Source organism: Solanum lycopersicum, chromosome 2 (assembly GCF_036512215.1).
Source record: "Solanum lycopersicum chromosome 2, SLM_r2.1".
Lineage (NCBI taxonomy): Eukaryota > Viridiplantae > Streptophyta > Magnoliopsida > Solanales > Solanaceae > Solanum > Solanum lycopersicum.
The window spans coordinates 37,322,789-37,339,306 of NC_090801.1; positions in this window are offsets into that span (position 1 = coordinate 37,322,789).

The following is a 16,518-nucleotide window of genomic DNA, read 5'->3' on the forward strand; positions in this document are numbered from 1 at the left end:
GATATAGTTTGCTATAATTACCACTCGTGGATAACATTATGCAATAATTACGTTGGCTGACTTCGAATTTGTATAATTAGTTATGTTTGTTTATGTATTATTTGCCCGGATATACAAATAAATATGTATAATATACAATTTTTTTAGCTTATATACATATACAATTCACCTCTTTCCCACTCTCTACCCCCTCTCTCGCCTCTCTCCTCCCTCTCTGAATCTCACTCGCCTCTTTGCTCCCTCTCCCAATTTCGCTTGCCATTTATACAAATGTATATGTATAATATACAACTATATACAATTTTATACATATACAATTCACATCTCTCCCACTCTGCCCTCGCTCGCCTTTCTCCTCTCTCTACCAGTCTCACCCGCCTCTCTCCTCTTGCCATATATACAATTACATATGTATAATATAGAATTATCTAATAAATTAACATATACAATTAACCTATCTCCCACTCTTTTCCCCTATCTCTCGCCTCTCTCTTCTCTCTCTAAGTCTCGCTCGCCTCTCTCCTCCATATAACATGTAGCTACAAATTGTAATTATTAACTATAGCTACGAAGAGTAATTAATTATTTTTAAGTGGCTACATGTGAAAGTTTCTCATATATATTTAGAATCATCGTATGATATTGTAATACTTCCTCCATTTGAAAAAGAATGACATATTAACCGGCTTGAGCAGTCGAACTATTAATACTGGGTGATTGGAGATCGGTTGAAACACTCGAAGATGCACATTTGGAAATTCGACGATAAAGATCGGACAACGATTTCACTTTCCTCTTTATATTCGGAAAGATTTATGTTTATTCGCTATGCTCGCAGAGTGATATATCGAAAAAAGAAGCGACTACCTTACTTAAGCAATTATCATATCGATCTTTGAAGGATAGGATTTTTCTTTCCTTTTAGTTTGTTTCAAAAAGAATGACCTCTTTCTTATTTTGGTAACATTTTAATTTCAACTTTCCACATGGTATGTTTAAGATCACAAGATCAAAGGGCAATTTTATACATTTGACCTAACTTTAATTTAGGACCACGAGATTCAAAAAGTCTCCTTTATAATCTTAAACTCCGTGTCAAGTCAAACCAGGTCATTCTTTGTGAAACGGAGGGAATACTTTTTTTGTTTAAAAAAGAAAGATTCAAAAAGAATGATCTCTTTTATTTTTGGCAATATTTTAATTTTAATTTTTTACATGATAGGTTTAGGCCTCATTTGTTTCCATTAAGATTAAGAGGTCTGAATTTGAATACGCATCTGAATATAAAGATTCACATTAAGTTATATGTGTTTTGATTTGAATACACATCTGAATATTAAGATGTGGTCTCTAAATCTAAACACTAAATAATTAATGTTGTTTGTTTTCAATATCTGAATGTGAAAGTTAAATTGAACATTATATTAATAAAATACAATACAAAATTTTATTTCAACAAAATATATAACTTTTTATTAAATTTTTTTTTCAAAGTTTTAATAATTATTGTCATGACCTAAAACTGGACGTGATGGAACTCGTCTTATCCCACCAAGACAAGTCAGCCTAAAACTCAACAATTACAATAAAATGCAGAAATTTCATAAGTAACTCAAAAGTACCCCCAAAATCTGGTTGTCAAGTGTACAAGTATCAAAAGTATTACAACTGATTCAAGAAAAAGAAAAGTCTCAATGACATTGTTTCTCGAATAGAACAAGATCATAAATTTGAGTAAAAAGGTCTACTGAGATAACAAGCAGCTACCTCACAATTCTCCATAAGAAGCCTCAGACAAGGAGAAGAGAAAATATCACAAAATTCGGGCTAGTAACCTTCAAAAAAATTGTAGTAGCAAGGGGTGAGTACCAAACAACACGGTAACCAGCAAGTAAACTTCTAAACACAAGCTAAGAGGATAAAATACGGGTACTCCTTACACACCAACCGAACCTCAACAACTATAACCTGCATAAAATTTAGCCCAACCTATTCACAGTTTTCATAGCACCCAACTCATCAAAATCATTTTAACAAATTTGCACATCCTCAATATTCAAAAATCACAACTTTTACAGAAAGGCACTCACAATATCAACAACACACATGATCAAGTTCGTCAAACAGAGTAATCAAATATCAAGTACTTTCCAACCACTAATAGAACACATAATCATCAAGAATGAAGGATGTAATATGATGCAATGAAATATGACACCATGAAGTGATATGGCTCAGAATTTCAATTTCTCTCTCAACCGTATATCCATAATACTCCTCAGAAATACATCGAGTGTTCATGACCCATGGGGAACTCGCGAGGTCCATATACTGTTACGGACGATCTTCACGTGTCTGTGTGGACGATCTCAATACACTATCATAATCAAACAAAATTCGCGCAGATGATCTCCACGTGCCCAAATCATAATCATAAGTTTTCTATCGCACGGACGATCTCCACATGCTCATATAATAATAACTCGATCTCAACACGAACGAACTCCACGTGTTAGACCTTTACTCATACCCAGTCTCATGTCAATGCATGTGCACAATATGATATCAAATAAAGGGGATGGTGCAACATCTCAATAAATCAAATCTCGTTATGAAATATAATCACCCCAATTATCACAGTTATACGGATTCAGTAAAGAACAAAATTACACATAATAAATCAATCTAATAATATATCAGCTAATGCCCATATGCTTTGGCATTCTAGGATTGTAATCTTCATTCTATAGTAATAAACATTGCTTTTATAACACCGACACTCATGTCATTCTTAATCCACATACGAACAATTAATCACATTGACTTTTATTATACCTTTTCATCATGAAAATTAATCAAGGTGGACAAGTAAACCCCTCCACCAAGTCTCATTACTCCCAAACACATACCACAATGAAATAAACGCATTTCATACACTTAACAAGAGTTTAGAAATCCCCTTGCCTCAGACACTCGAACAATTACTCTGGAAATTGAGTCTTCCCTTTCGTTTGACTTCCAAATCAATGAGATATATTCAAACACATAATAAGAATAAGCTTTCAAAACTAAAACAACCATATTGCTATATATCTAGCCTAAATTAAAAACTCACCCAAAACTATAGTCAAGTTCATAAGTTTTGATCTAGTTAATATGTCAAGTTTCATATTCTCAGATTCCAAGCCTAGAATTGAGTTTCAAGTTTTTAATATTATAATTCGAAGGATATCCACATAATATCATACTTAAAATATTTAATTACCTATCTTAATACATTAAGACCTTAATCACAATATGCTAACAAAAAATAAAACTAGACAACTTGTTACGGAATAACACACAGAACCTATGCTATCTACAAATTTGTTTCTTTTTCACTCATTATTATTTAATCACTAATTCCCTCATCATTACTTCATTTATTCATCACATTATATTTATATGTAATGGCAATCATTGCCAGCACACACGAAGAATACATCAGTTTGCATTCTATTTTTCTCTTTTCCAATTTACATATAATTCTTGACCAATATCCTTAGTTGTCCACAACTCCAATGAAAACTATGCTACAGGCGATCGGCGGTGCACACTGATTTCCTCATTAAAAATTAATTAACCTATAAAATGGATAAGGTTTAGATGTTTGACAATTAGTAGTTTCTCCACGACTCTAAAATCAATTAACAAATTACCGTTCGCTCAACTATATAAAACGAAAAAAATCAAAGCAATTATCCAACTCGTGTTCCATATACATGTAATATTTCTTTAAATCATGTATATTGCAATGCAAAATTTTGTTATGAGAAGGTACTTATATAAATGAGATTTTCTTGCTGAAGGTTGCCCTATTTTTTGGATGCTGCACGACTCACACTTTAGGGTATTTTTTTTAGAATAATAATTATACCTCAAAAGTGCAAAACCTTACTACTTATTTAATTTGTATGGTTCAAGTAGTATGAGGTCTTAAATAGATCATGGATTTAGCCTATTATTTACCAACTAAATTAATTATCTAGAAATTATCCCATCAAGTAAATAATTTTAGTTATCGAATAGTTAACAATTTCCAAGCCAACTTCACTAACTGATCAAGAAATTTCTTGGAGTACCTATCGATAGGGGTAAAATTATAATTTTATAAAAGTTTTCAAAAATGACCTTCTGGGTCATTACATTATCCACCGCTAAAAACCATGTTCATTACCGAACATCAAGTAAAAGGAAGTAGAGTTATAGATTATACCAAGAGCTTTAGGTATTATATTTAGAGTCAGTGGTCATCTCTCCAAGTGAGCTCCCCATTAAGACCATTTCATCAAGATCAACTACAAAGAAATTTAACTTTCAAATCAATAATTCATAGATCCACAAATAAGGTGATACCAAGCCATAGACTAATCCATTAACACAACCTCCATTCAAGGAGAATCAAATTTATCTAACAAAAAAATGATTAAGTAAACACCCAACAAGCGATACACTTCAAAATGTAGAACCTCTAACAACACTCTTAGAAAATTATAACCCTTCATAGATCTTAGATGCATTCTCATAAGCAAGGTTATACATCTAGAACTATTTATATATTTTGATTATCCCAAACAACACCAAATCTATCATAAATGAAATGACCCATTTGTCCAAGGATTCCTCCCTATCAGGAGGATAATCGCAGAATGGGTACAACCGTTTCACCACTAAAAATTAACCCATAGATGTGGAAACATGTGTGACATATGTAGTGAACCATACTTCAAATAATGGCCACAACTAAAAAAGGTGTTTATATGAGAATGTACGAAACCAGAGTCGAATAACACTAGATACTCCTCACATAGTGTCCATATCAAATATTTCCATTCACGTGATTCCATCTCATAACTTTTAACTACCCATAATTCCCCGATTAGATTCCCATTAAGATCGTACCTATACTCGATTTATTAGACCCCACATACTTCTCACAATACTCCATTGATGCTAACACTATTAATACCAACAATCATCATAACTACACCCACCATTTACATTACTCTCAGACCGTTACTAGTATAAAATTATATATATCAAATACATTGTAGCCTTTAATAGCAAATCATAACATTAGATACTCACGAGTTGTCATTACCATACAAAGATCTATTTAACCAACAATATTTATCATATAGTTCACCCAATCACAATTCATTACAAACTCGTATTACCATTATGCTCGTTAGCCCATGTAATCACCACAAAGTCAACTTTGTCATTGAGATGACATCTAAAACCAACTATACCATTCAAATTTAAAAGACTAACACAATTCTATACATACTTTCTTACTAAAATTTTCAATTACGTTCACACAAGTATACTTGTTGAGACTTTCTTTACTTATAAGCTTATTATCCTAATGTTGGTCCATTTCCATGGGACTTATGGTGAAATCAACACTCATTTAAAATCGACAAAATATATTTCACAACCTGAACACATCAATATCATACAAAGGTCTACCACTAAAAACTTCCTTATAAATAATGTTAAACATATCCATCCGTACTACAAGCTAGTTGGTTTCTCGAATATGAATTGCAACATCAAATCTGATTATACACGCATGTGATACAACTGATAACTCCTTTAACTAGTTCGTATTCACGCTTACAATCAACATACTTATTTTCATATAACGTTAGTACCACATCATGAAATATTGTTAGATCCACCACTAGAACACATCATACCTTCTGAGAAGATGGTGCCCAAATAGCCTGCATATATCTACCTATCAAATAACCCTAAAATATTACTAAATTCATTCCATATGTATCCCAAGCTATATGTATTCCTTTGTAGGTCAGGTCAATATCAAAAGTAACATACTTAGTAACTCTAAACAAATAAGCGTTAATACAATAGTAGTAGTCGTATATCATTCGCTAGGCAACCCAATCAACGATATGTTTCAAAGTTATACTATTCATTATCAAGCCAACTCTTTAAACATTTAACTACTAATTCTCGAGCTATTTTCTTTTTACTATGGTAAATAAACTTACTCAACCCCTTCAAAAATTGTCACGACCCCAAAACTGAGCCGCGACTGGCACCCACACTTACCCTCCTATGTGAGCGAACCAACCAATCCAAACCTTAACATTTCAATGTAATATCAACATAAAGTAATGCGGAAGACTTAAACTCATTAATAAAAACCAATTCAATAACTATTATTTCCCAAAATCTGGATGTCATCATCATAAGAACATCTACATCAAATTACTAAATCTAAGAGTTTCTAAGAAGCTAAAAATACATAAAAGCTAGTCCATGCCGGAACTTCAAGGCATCAAGACATGAAGAGGAAGATCCAGTCCGAGCTAGAAGCATTAGCTCACCCTGATATCCGGAGTAATGAAGACTGGCTAGAGTTACTGTTGAGTCGAAGATGACGGCACGTTTGCTGCACTCCACAAATAAACAAGAAGAAAACATAAAAGTAGGGGTCAGTACAAAACATGGGTACTGAGTAGATATCATCGGCCAACTCAAAATAGGAATCAATATATACCAAGTAATATAATAAAATTAACTATGATACTCAACATGTAGCAACACCAAGTACTATATCATTAACAATTACCGTCAAGTTCACACATGAGGACTCAAGCCTCAATACCATACTCATTTGGGAATTATGTTAATTAGATTGAGTATATTAAAATCTTTCAAGATTCATTATCTTTATTTCTCTTGTGTCGGTACGTGACACTCTGATCCCCTACTACTATGTGTCGAAACGTGACACTCCGATCCCCTAAATCTACGTGTCGGTTCGTGACACCCGATTCCCTAAATCTACGTGTCGGTTCGTGACATCCGATCCCCTAAATCTACGTGTCGATTCGTGACACCCGATCCCCTAAATCTATGTGTCGGTTCGTGACACCCGATCCCCTAAATCTACGTGTCGGTTCGTGACACCCGATCCCCTAATCTCCTTCTATCAATTCATCAAGCCTTCTTTCTTACCAAGGCATCATCAATCTCATTATTTTAGTTCATCACGCCTTCTTTTATATCAAGGCATCATCATTAACAAGAGATTAGGGTTTTGCAAGATTTGGGATTCAATAACTTCATCATGCTTATATAATCACAATTATATAATTACATTCATGCAAGCATACAATTAAGCACATAGCAGGGTTTACAATATTATCAATACATATCATTCGCTATTAAGAGTTTACTACGAATATCGTAAGAGAAACCATAACCTACCTCCACCGAAGATTAGTGATCAAGCAAGCAAATTCCCAAAGCTTTGTGTTTTCCTCTTCGTTTCTCCTCTCTCGATCAATCCCCTCTCTCTCTTTGTTCTTTCCATTTTCTTTATTCAAACCCTCTTTCTTTTACCCTAATTATCATATCATTAAGAATAAAAGATGGCAATAATAACCCACTAATTAACTTAAGGTTAGCTCTTTTAACCCCCAAGTAATTAGACTTATTAACATTAACCCACTAACTTTATAATTAAAGCAGGAATAGTCAAAAACGTCCCTTAAAACGTATAAAGAAATCCGACCCAGACTGGGATTACGCAGTCTGCGACGGCCCGTCGCGCCTGCGACGGTCCGTCCTGCTGCTCCATCACAGACTTCAGAGACTCAATTTCTCTGAAGAGTCTGTGACGGTCCGTCACACCTGTGACGGTCCGTCCTGCCATTCCGTTACGAAGTTCAGAGAGTCAATTTCAGTACCCAATTTTTAGTTTTTCTAAGTGTTTTGAAACGAGACCCTGCGACGGTCCGTCGTGCCCATGACGGTCCGCGTGCCCATGACGGTCCATCGTGGGGTCCGTCGCATCAGCCTGTTTTTCCAGAAATAAAATCTACTGCTCAAAAACGACTAAACAGGTCGTTACAATAGATACCAATTTACCCATCGTTCGTCCCCGAACGATCACAAGAAGGAAAACAAGGGCGAAAAGGAGTACCTGAATCTGTAAACAGATGTGGGTATCTTTCTCGCATATCTGCCTCCTTCTCCCAAGTGGCTTCTTCAACGGGTCGATTCTTCCATTGAACTTTGATGGATGCAATCTCCCTTGATCTCAACTTGCGAATTTCTCTATCTAGAATGGCAACAGGTTCCTCCTCATAAGACAAATTTTCATCAAGCAAAACTGAATCCCAACGGATAATGTAGTTTCCATCCCCATGGTATCTTTTCAACATAGACACATGGAATACCGGATGCACTCCGGACAGCCCTGGAGGCAAGGCTAACTCATAAGCCACCTACCCTATGCGCTTCAGAACCTCGAAGGGACCAATATACCTTGGGCTTAGTTTACCCCTTTTTCCAAACCGCATCACCCCTTTCATTGGCGAAACCTTCAGCAAGACTTGTTCACCCTCCATGAACTCTAAGTCTCTAACCTTTCGATCCACGTATTCTTTTTGCCTACTTTGCGCCGCTAGAAGCTTTTCTTGAATATATTTCACTTTATCTAATGATTCTCTCAGAAGGTCAGTACCCCAAGGTCTAACCTCAAATGCATCAAACCACCCAATGGGAGACCTACATCTTCTCCCATATAGTGCCTCAAATGGGGCCATATCAATGCTTGAGTGATAGCTATTGTTGTAGGAGAACTCTGCTAAGGGTAAGAAGATATCCCAATGACCACCAAATTCTATCACAATGCACAAAGCATATCCTCCAACACTTGAATCGTTCGCTCAGACTGACCATCAGTCTGAGGATGGAACGCCGTACTAAGGTCCAACCTAGTACCCAATTCCGCATGCAATGTTTTCCAAAACTTAGAAGTAAATTGCGTACCTCTATCTGATATAATGGAGAGTGGAACCCCATGCAATCGCACCACTTCTGAGATGTAAAGTTTGGCTAACTTCTCTGCATTGTAAGTCACCTTGACCGGAATGAAGTGAGCAGACTTAGTTAACCTATCAACAATTACCCAAATGGAATCAAACTTTCCCAATGTCTTTGGAAGACCAACCACGAAATCCATTGCAATCCTTTCCTACTTCCATTCAGGAATGGGCATTCTCTGAAGTGTTCCTCCGGGCCTTTGGTGTTCATACTTTACTTGTTGACAGTTTGGACATTTGGCAATAAAATCCACAATATCACGCTTCATTCTACTCCACCAAAAGTGTTGCTTTAGGTCACGGTACATCTTGGTTGCACCCGGATGTATCGAATACCTTGAACTATGAGCCTCTGTCAGAATAGTGTTGATCAAATCATCGACGCGGGGTACACATACCCTTCCCTTAATCCTCAAAACACCTTCCTCATTGATTGTCGCTTCTTTAGCCTCTCCTTGCAACACTTTATCTCGGATCCGATCAATTTTTCATCATTAAACTGCTTTCCCTTAATCTTGTCAAGGAAGGAAGATCTTGCCTCCACACAAGATAAAAATCCTCCCTTCTCATTTACTTCTAATCTCATAAGGTCGTTAGCCAGAATCTGAACTTCTCTAGCCAATGGGCGTCTAGAAGCTTGCAAGTGAGCTAGACTTCCCATGCTTCCTGCCTTTCTACTTAAAGCATCCTCTACAACATTCGCCTTCCCCGGATGATACAAGATAGTGATATCGTAGTCCTTTAGTAGCTCCATCCATCTCCTCTGTCTCAAGTTCAAATCTTTCTGAGTAAAGACATACTGAAGGCTACGATGATCCGTGTAGACCTCACACTTAACCCCATATAAATAGTGTCTCCATTGCTTTAATGCAAACACTACCGCAGCCAATTCCAAATCATGAGTTGGATAGTTACGTTCATGCACTTTTAATTGCCTCGAAGCATAAGCAATCAAATTCTTCTCTTGCATTAGTACTGCACCCAAACCATAATAGGATGCATCACAATAAACAATGAAGTTCTTACCCTCTACAGGCAAGGTGAGAATGGGTGCGGTAGTCAACAAAGTCTTGAGCTTCTGAAATCTTTCCTCACACTCATCCGACCATACAAATGGAACATTTTGCTTAGTCAAGTTCGTCAGTTGGGAAGCAATAGAAGAGAATCCCTTGACAAATCGGCGATAGTAGCTAGCTAACCCAACAAAGCTCCTTATTTCTGACACATTAGTAGGTCTTACCCAATTCTTCACTGTCTCAATCTTAGAAGGATCCACCATCACTCCATCCTTAGAAACCACGTGCGCCAAGAAGGACACTGCATCTAGCCAAAACTCACACTTAGAGAACTTGGCATAAAGCTTTTTCTCCCTCAACATTTCCAATACAATTCTCAAATGCTCCTCATGTTCCTTCTTACTTTTAGAGTATATCAGTATATCATCAATAAACACGATCAGAAAGAGATCAAAATATGGCTTAAAAATCCCGTTCATCAAGCTCATGAACGCAGCAGGGGCATTCGTAAGACCAAAAGACATCACTACAAATTCGTAATGCCCATACCTGCTTCGAAAAGCAGTTTTTGGCACATCCGTTGCCCGTATTTTCAATTGATGATAACCGGATCTCAAGTCAATCTTAGAGAAGACACAAGCACCTTGTAACTGATCGAACAAGTCATCAATGCGAGGAAGAGGATACTTGTTCTTTATGGTTACCTTGTTCAACTGCCGGTAGTCTATGCACATCCGAAAACTCCCATCCTTCTTCTTTACAAACAACACCGGAGCACCCCAAGGAGATGCACTTGGTCTAATGAAGCCCTTGCTCAACAACTCTTGAAGTTGGGCTTTTAACTCTCTTAACTCCGCGGGAGCCATTCTATAAGGGGGTATAGAAATGGGGCGAGTACCCGGTTCAAGATCAATACAGAAGTCAATATCCCTATCTGGTGGCATACCAGGAAGATCTGCAGGGAACACATCCAGAAACTCATGGACCACCGAAACCGACTCAATCGAAGGTACTTGGGTAGTGTCATCCTTGAGATGTGCCAAGAAAGCTAAACACCCTTTACTAACCATTTTCTTAGCATGAAGAAAGTAGATGATACGCACCGGATTGGAAGTGTAGTCACCCTCCCACACTAACGGATCTGTCCCAGGCTTGGCTAACGTCACAGTTTTAGCATTACAATCCAAGATCGCAAATTGCGGAGAAAGCCAAGTCATACCCAGAATTACATCAAAATCAACCATTTCTAAGATAACCAAATCTACATAAGTGTTGCTCCCCACAAAGTTCACCAAACAAGACCTATATACCTTTTCAACTACCACAGACTCACCCACCGGAGTAGAAACACGAATAGGCATATCAAGTAATTCACAATGTAAATTTAGACCATTAGCAAATGAGGAAGATACATAAGAAAATGTGGATCCAGGATCAAACAATACAGAAGCCATGCAATCACAAACCAGAAGATTACCTGTGATGACAGCATCAGATGTCTCCGCCTCCGATCTCCCAGGGAAAGCATAACAATGGGCCCTTTCGTTTGTTTGTCCGTTGCCCCTACCATGTTGTGGTGTAGTGGCTCCAGTTTTCCCATCACCCCGGCTGTTTTGGTGACCACCATTACCTCGACCACTACGTCCTCCAGAATAACGGCCTCTACCATGACCACCTCTACCTCTAGCTATTGGGGGTCTATAACTCTGTTTGGGACAATTCCTCCTAATATGTCCAGTCTCCCCACATCCATAACACTCTCTAGAGTCAAGCATAGGTCTCTCAGAGAAGTGTTGACCGGTTTGAGGTGGACCCCCAACTACAGTCTGTAGTGAAGGCTGAATGGGTCGAACTGAGTAACCTCCGGAACCCTGTCCTCTGGAGTAAGAACCATTAAACTCACCTCCCTTTCGAAACCTCTTTGCTGTCGATGTCATGGTGAATTCATCTGGCTTCACTCCTTCCACCTCTACCACGAAATCTACCACTTCTTGGAAGGATTTTGCCGTAGCCGCTACCTGTAAGGCTGAAATCCGCAACTCTGACCTCAACCCCTTCACAAAACGACGAATCCGCTCTTGTGGACTGAAACAAAGTTGAGTGGCATATCTGGAGAGTGCACGAAACTTAGCCTCATATGCATTGACCGACATCCTACCTTGCTCTAGGCTCAAGAACTCATCCCTTTTCCTATCCCTCAAAGTCCGGGGGATATACTTCTCCATAAACAAGTTAGAGAATGAGGCCCAAGTCATAGGTGGTGCCTCCGTTGGTTGACACTCAACATGTGACCGCCACCACATTTTGGCGTTCCCTTGAAACTGTTAACTCACGAACTCAACACCAAACCGTTCTACTATACCCATCTTGTGTATTAGCTCATGACAGCCAACCAGAAAATCGTAAGCATCCACAGATTCAGCACCCTTGAAGACTGGAGGTTTCAATTTCAAGAACTTACTGAAAAGTTCATGCTGATCATTTGTCATTATAGGCCCAGTAGTCAGACGTGGAAACGTGCCTATGTCCAATGAGGCATCCATACGAGGAGCCATAGTGGCTGAATGTTGTACCTCTGAAACCGGAGGTGTTGGTGCAGAAAACACTGGAGGTGCCTGACCCTGATCAGACAACCCACTAAGATAAGTGAGAACCTGATTGATCATCTCTGGGGTAGGTTGGGGTGGAAATTCCTCATTTTGCACTTGTTCATTCTCCCCTTCCTCACCCTCTCTTACTACTTCCTCAGTCGGTGGAGGAGTCACCGCCCTAGCATCAGATGGGCTAGGTGCTTATCCTCTTCCTCTAGAGGACGTCCTCCCACGACCTCTTCCACGGCCTCTTGCCGCTACTCTTCCTCTAGCTACAGCCCCAGTGGCTGGTTTAGACGCACCCTATCCCGCCGGTGCTGGTGTTGGCGCGGTTGTTGCTCTAGTTCTAACCATCTGCGAAATAGAGTGAAGATGGTCAGATACCAATTTGTATCACCTAGATACCAATTGGATCCAAGTAATAGCAATGGAATTTTCCTAAAGTCTTATAGCCTCTCAAAGAAAAGTAAAGGCGTCCCCCTACCGTTCCTTAAGACTCTACTAGACTCGTTCTTGTGTTATGAGACCAACGAACCTAATGCTCTGATACCAAGTTTGTCACGACCCCAAAACCGAGCCACAACCGGCACCCACACTTACCCTCCTATGTGAGTGAACCAACCAATCTAAACCTTAACATTTCAATGTAATATCAACATAAAGTAATGCGGAAGACTTAAACTCATTAATAAAAACCAATTCAATAACTATTATTTCCCAAAATCTGGAAGTCATCATCACAAGAACATCTACTTCAAATTACTAAATCTAAGAGTTTCTAAGAAGCTAAAAATACATAAAAGCTAGTCCATGCCGGAACTTCAAGGCATCAAGACATGAAGAGGAAGATCCAGTCCGAGCTAGAAGCATTAGCTCACCCTGATATCCGGAGTAATGAAGACTGGCTAGAGTTACTGTTGAGTCGAAGATGACGGCACGTTTGCTGCACTCCACAAATAAACAAGAAGAAAACATAAAAGTAGGGGTCAGTACAAAACACGGGTACTGAGTAGATATCATCGGCCAACTCAAAATAGGAATCAATATATACCAAGTAATATCATAAAATCAACTATGATACTCAACATGTAGCAACAGCAAGTACTATATCATTAACAATTCTTGTCAAGTTCACACATGAGGACTCAAGCCTCAATACCATACTCATTTAGGAATTATGTTCTTTAGATTGAGTATATTAACATCTTTCAAGATTCATTATCTTTATTTCTCTTGTGTCGGTACGTGACACTCCGCTCCCTCATATTCATTAATCCTCTTGTGTCGGTACGTAACACTCCGATCCCCTACTACTATGTGTCGGAACGTGACACTCCGATCCCCTAAATCTACGTGTCGGTTCGTGACACCCGATCCCCTAAATCTACGTGTCGGTTCGTGACACCCGATCTCCTAAATCTACGTGTTGGTTCGTGACACCCGATCCCCTAAATCTATGTGTCGGTTCGTGACACCCGATCCCCTAAATCTACGTGTCGGTTCGTGACACCCGATCCCCTAAATCTACGTGTCGATTCGTGACACCCGATCACCTAAATCTATGTGTCGGTTCGTGACACCCGATCCCCTAAATCTATGTGTCGGTTCGTGACACCCGATCCCCTAAATCTACGTGTCGGTTCGTGACACCCGATCCCCTAATCTCCTTCTATCAATTCATCAAGCCTTCTTTCTTACCAAGGCATCATCAATCTCATTATTTTAGTTCATCACGCCTTCTTTTATACCAAGGCATCATCATTAACAAGAGATTAGGGTTTTGCAAGATTTGGGATTCAATAACTTCATCATGCTTATATAATCACAATTATATAATTACATTCATGCAAGCATACAATTAAGCACATAGCAGGGTTTACAATATTATCAATGCATATCATTCGCTATTAAGAGTTTACTACGAATATCGTAAGAGAAACCATAACCTACCTCCACCGAAGATTAGTGATCAAGCAAGCAAATTCCCAAAGCTTTGTGTTTTACTCTTCGTTTCTCCTCTCTCGATCAATCCTCTCTCTCTCTTTGTTCTTTCTATTTTCTTTATTCAAACCCTCTTTCTTTTACCCTAATTAGCATATAATTAAGAATAAAAGATGGCAATAATAACCCACTAATTAACTTAAGGTTAGCTCTTTTAACCCCCAAGTAATTAGACTTATTAACATTAACCCACTAACTTTATAATTAAAGCAGGAATAGTCAAAAACGTCCCTTAAAACGATAAAGAAATCCGACCCAGACTGGGATTACGCAGCCTGCGACGGCCCATCGCGCCTGCGACGGTCTGTCCTGCTGCTCCGTCGCAGACTTCAGAGACTCAATTTCTCTGAAGAGTCTGTGACGGTCCGTCACACCTGTGACGGCCCGTCCTGCCATTCCGTTACGAAGTTCAGAGAGTCGATTTCAGTACCCAATTTTCAGTTTTTCTTAGTGTTTTGAAACGAGACCCTGCGATGGTCCGTCGTGCCCATGACGGTCCGTCGTGGGGTCCGTCGCCTCAGCCTGTTTTTCCAGAAATAAAATCTGCTGCTCAAAAATGACTAAACAGGTCATTACAAAAATGATCAGACATTTCTTTCATAAATATATCATTTCCAACTTAATACCTGATCTAATTAATATCCAACCAATACACGACTCACTAACTATTAACATGACGAACTACGCATGAGTCATCACATAAATGAGAGTAAATGGAGTTAAATGATAAGAATCAACATGGGACCAAGTACGCACGATAAAGATCCAAGAAGTGAAGATTTTCCTGGAAGTCACTATAGCCTCTCGAAGATAAGTACAAATGTCTCCGCACCGATCCTCACGACTCTACTTAAACTCGACTTGTATACACGAGAGACCTATGAACCCGGGACTCTGATACCATGTTGTCATGATCCAAAAATGGACATGATGACACTCATCTTATCCCACCAAGACAAGTCAGCCTAAAACACGACTATTATAATAAAATGCAGAAAAATTTCATAAGTTACTCAAAAGTAACCCCCAAATCTGGTTGTCACGTGTACAGGAATCTAAAGTATTACAACTGATTCAAGAAAAAAAAATAAGTCTCAAATGACATTGTTTCTCGAATAGAACAAGATCATAAATTAGAGTAAAAAACGTCTGCTGAGATAACAAGCAACTACCTCACAATTCTCCACAAGAAGCCTCAGACAAGGAGAAGAGAAAATATAACAAAGTCCGGGGTAGTAACCTACAAAAGAATTTTAGTAGCAAGGGGTGAGTACCAAACCACATGGTACTCAACAAGTAAACTTCTAAAAATAAGCTTAGGGGTTAAAATACGGCTACTCCTTACACATCAACTGAACCTCCACAACTATAACCTGCATAAAATTCAGCCAAACCTAAACAATTCACAGTTTTCATAGCACACAACTCATCAAAATTATTTTAACAAATTTGCACTTCCTCAATATTCAACAATCACAACTTTTACAAAAAGGCACTCACAATATCAACAACACACATGATCAAGTTCGTCAAATACAGATAATCAAATATCAAGTACTTTCCAACCACTAATAAAACACATAATCATCAAGAATGAAGGATGCAATAGGATGCAATGAAATATGACATTATGAAGTGATATGCCTCTGAATACAAATTTCTCTCTCAATCGTATATATATGATACTCCACGGATATACATCGAGAGTTCATGACCCATAGGGGACTCGCGAGGTCTATATACCTATAGGGACAAACTCCACGTGTATGTGCGGACGATCTCCACGCACTATCATAATTAAACAAAATTTTAACGGACGGTCTCCACGTGTCCAAATCATAATCATAACTTTTCTATCGCACGGACGATCTCCACGTGCCCACATAATCATAATTCGATCTCAACACGAACGATATCCACGTGTTAGACCTTTACTCATATCCAATATCATGTCAATGCATGTGCACAATATGATATCAAATAAAGGGGATGATGAAACATCTCAAT